The 4058-nt window shown below is 51.2% G+C and overlaps 1 protein-coding gene across 1 annotated transcript in view; it reads right to left on the reverse strand.

Annotated features, from left to right (window-relative positions):
- The window catches only part of SYNC (syncoilin, intermediate filament protein), an 18081-nt gene extending 14029 nt beyond the window's left edge, over positions 1-4052 (reverse strand). The window contains exon 1 of the mRNA XM_010836920.1: positions 4040-4052. The gene's annotated coding sequence lies outside the window, so the exon portion shown is untranslated. The remainder of the gene's footprint in view (positions 1-4039) is intronic.
- Between the last annotated feature and the right edge of the window lie 6 nt (positions 4053-4058).

The raw sequence follows: 4058 nt of genomic DNA on the forward strand, positions 1-4058 counted from the left end.
CATTATCCTCTATGCATAACTTAAGGTATAAAAACTACTTTGGAAAATAAAGCGCGGGCCTTGTTCACCAAAACTTGGTCTCCCCATGTCACTCTCTCTCCCAAATTCTGGCTGAGTCTCCATCTGGAGCGCGGAACCCGCCATGCTTGCTAATTATGCCTGGGCTTCTAAGATCCGACCGGGGAGGCCTCAGTGTCTCCTCTCCTTTGGGAGAACGGAAGGACGCCTGCGGCCTACATAAGTGGTGCAAACTTCTTGTCTTGAAGTTTTATTGGTCTCCCGCGTAAACCAAGCTACTCAGCCTCTTTTCTTCACTGAATTTTCCTACTGAGCTATCCTTATTTCAGCCGCTTTTCTCCACTGAATTTCCTCACTGAGCTATCCTCATCCTATTACTCTTTATATCTTTGATAAAATATTTAAATAAATAGGTCGCCTATGCCGTCTCTTCTTCGAATACCCTGGATCAGCCGGGGCTGGACCCCGGCAATTACAGAGTAGAGTTCCCTGTGCTATACAGTAGGTCCTTCATCAATCCCAATCTTCAATTTATCCCTCCTCTTTCCCTCCCACCGTAACCATAAGTTTGTTTTTTACATCTGTGATTCTATTTCTATTTTGTAAATAAGTTCATTTGTACCATTCTTTTAAGATCCACATATAAGAGATATCATATGATACTTGTCTTTCTCTGTCTGACTTACTTCACTCAGAATGACAACCTCTAGGTCCGTCCATGTTGCTGCAAATGGCATTGTTTCATTCTTTTTTAAGGCTGAGTAATATTCCATTGTATAAATGTATCACATCTTCTTTATCCATTCTTCTGTCGATAGACCAGTGGTCTTTAAACAGCCTCCTCACTAAAAACTGATATTTCTATCTCAGAAAGTCTCCAGTCTCCATCCTCCTCTTCAGCCCACTGCCAGGACCCTCATCCAAGTCATCATCCCTCACCTGCACTCTTGTACCAGCCTTCCCATAAGCCTTCTTCTTTCCCATCCCAGTCTAGTTTTGACAGTGGTGCCACTTGCTCTAATATAAAACAAACCATCACGCTCCACTTCACCCATAGATAGTGAACTACTTTGCACAGGTTCCAGGCCCTTCAAGATGTGGCCCCAACATATCTTTTCAGCCTCATCTTGAATTACTCCCTGCTGCCCACCCAATGCTTGACATTCTGGAACACACATTAACTTTATCTATTTATATTTATTTTTATTTATTTGACTACGCTGGGTCTTAGTTGTGTACACAGGGCCTTTTAGTTGTGGCATGTGAACTCTTAGTTACTGCATGTGGGATCTAGTTTCCCGACCAGGGATTGAACCCCAGGGCCCCTGCATTGGGAGTCTTAGCCACTGAACCGCCAGGGAAGTCCCTCAGAACATGTGTTAACTTAAATCTCCCACTCCTATCCCGCAGTGTCTAAAGGGTCCAGCTGGGAACATATAGTTCATTGTATACTGCCTGTCTAGAGATCAGTCCTACACTGCCTGGAGCTCCTCGCACCAAGAAGGATGCACTGCTCAGCCAGCCAGACCCACCCAGATCCTCAACAGAGTCCCTGCTTTGCCAGCAGACCGCCCTCACATCATGTTCCAGCTGAGTCCTCCACCCTAGAATGACGTAATTGCGTTCAAGGCAGTATTCTAAGCATTCTCCATAAATACTCATTTATACAACGCTCACTTGTGTGTGTTAGTCACTTAGTCGTGTCCGACTCTTTGTGACCCCATGGACTGTAGTCCGCCAGGCTCCTCTGTCCTTGGAATTCTCTAGGCAAGAATACTGGAGTGGATTGCCATTTCCTTCTCCAGGGGATCTTCCAGACCCAGGGATCGAACCCCCGGTCTCCTGCATTGCAGGTAGATTCTTTACCATCTGAGCTATAGGGTTTATCCCCAATTTATAGATGAAGAAACCAAAAAGCACCAAGTAAAGAACTCACTCAGAGTTCTACAATTTATACGTGGCAGAGCCTGTTGAAGGCTGGCAGTCTGGCTCTAGAGGCAGGGCTCCTTTTTACCACTCTCGTCTTAGATAGAATAGGTGTTGGGTCTAAAAGACCTAACAGATACAGCAGGTATAACAGAGCTCGGCCCTAGCATTCAAAATATATTTATATCTATTTACTTAACAAATGTCTGCTCATCTTTCAAATCCTGCTGGAACCCCACCTCCTCTGTGAAGCCTGTCCCAGCCAACTCCCATTCTTGTGTTCTCAAGGCACTCTATATGCAGCTCATCTTTACACTAAGTGCTTTGCGTTCCAGAAGTGCATCTGTCGGTCTCCCCTGATAGTCCGTTTCCAGACGACAAGCACAGTTGTTCTTTGTATCCCGGGTTGGGGCTCTGTGGATGTAGGCAGCGGCAACTGGCTGAGCTCCAAGGAGGAAACTTGCCCAAGGTCAAGTGGCAGGACTGGACGTGGAGTCCAGTCTCCTGACTTGCAGGCAGTGCTGTTCCCACACACCGTGTTGCCTCTGTCACCTCACGCGCAGTGCCAGGCCACTGCTAGGTGCTGCCCGCACTCAACTGCCTCTCTCTAAAGAGCTGGGGAAAAGTAGCTTATGGGAGACCTGCCTGGTGGTCTGGTGGTTAAGTGTCTGCCTTGCAATGCTGGGGACCAGGGTTTGATCCCTGGTTGGGGGACTTTGTTGCTGTTTAGTTGCTCAGTTGTGTCCAACTCTTTTGATACCCCATGGACTGTAGCCCGCCGGGCTTCCTGGCCCTTGGGATTTCCCAGGCAAGAATACTGAAGTGGGTTTGACATTTCCTTCTCCAGGGGATCTTCCCGACCCAGAGATTGAGGCCATATCTCCTGCATTGTCACCACTGAGCCAACTGCAAGCCCTGGCTGGGGACTATAGCTCCCCTAATGAAACATGCCATAGAGCACTAAGCCCGTGTGCCACAACTAGAGAGCTCCACAACTACGGAGCCCTCATGACACAATGAAGATCCCACACGCTGCGACTAAGACCCAAGGCAGCCCAATAAGTAAATAAATGTGCTTTTTTAAAGTAGACTACAGGAAGTCTAGGGGCAAGGCAGCCAGCTCGGCTGGGGCCCCTGACCTCAGGCCTCCTTGGGCTCCAAGCAGCCTGCCTCTGCTACTCTGTCCCTGTCCCTATAGGATCCCAGCAGCTCCCAACCCCGGCCATCAGGGCTGCACCTGGGCATGTTTGTGATACCATGCAGCCCTGGGTTGGCGTGTGGCTGGCTCTGTGTGTACAACAGTACAGGTGAGTGCATGTGTAAAACTAGGCTCAGCTTCGTGCGGTGGTGACAGGGAAGAGGTGACAGGTGTGTGTGTGACTGCACTTCTACCTCTTGGTACAAGAGGAAGTCCAGGGCTACAGGCTGACCTGGGGCAGAAGTGCTCCCTACTCGCCCCAAATCCATCAGCCACAGGTCCCTTCCCCCTCCAGGGGGCAAGCTGATAGTGTGGGTGATGGAGAGGGCTTCCCCTCCAAGGCTCCGGACAGCCAAGGCCCTCCTGCTGGTCTGGGATTGGGGACCCTCCCCCCACGCCCTCTTAGGCCCCAGACCAGAGAGAATGAGCTGCCTGAACAGACTCAACTCCAAGCTGGCAGCCGCCCAACCTTGCACCAAGTCTCTTCCACACGGCAAATTCAGCGACTTGGAGGGTTCCATGTCCAGCTGCATTTGGGGTGAGGAAGGAAAGAAAATGGGGAGGGTCTTTTGCCACTATGGGCCATCCGGCATCTGATGGTTGATGCCGGCTAGTGTGAAGGGGTTAATCCTCACATCACCCGTGGGAGGGGGAGGGGGGATTATGAAAAGCCCCCAGACCAGCGGAGGTGTCAGAACCCCGGCCCCCCCCCCACCCCCGCCTCGCCCCGGGCCAGACTCCCCTATCACCCTTGGCGGGTGGCTCCACCCTGTGCCCCACCCCCGCCTGGACCACCGCCCCCGTCTGGCGAAAGGCGCTCTTGGGGAGAAGGGATCCGCCTAGCACCCCCTCCCCAGGAGGGGGTGGTGACCCGGGCCTGAGAAGGTCCTTTCCTACCTCGCGGCCTGGGCGGAGC

This window comes from Bison bison, unplaced genomic scaffold (genome assembly GCF_000754665.1).
Source record: "Bison bison bison isolate TAMUID 2011002044 unplaced genomic scaffold, Bison_UMD1.0 scf7180017864068, whole genome shotgun sequence".
NCBI lineage: Eukaryota > Metazoa > Chordata > Mammalia > Artiodactyla > Bovidae > Bison > Bison bison.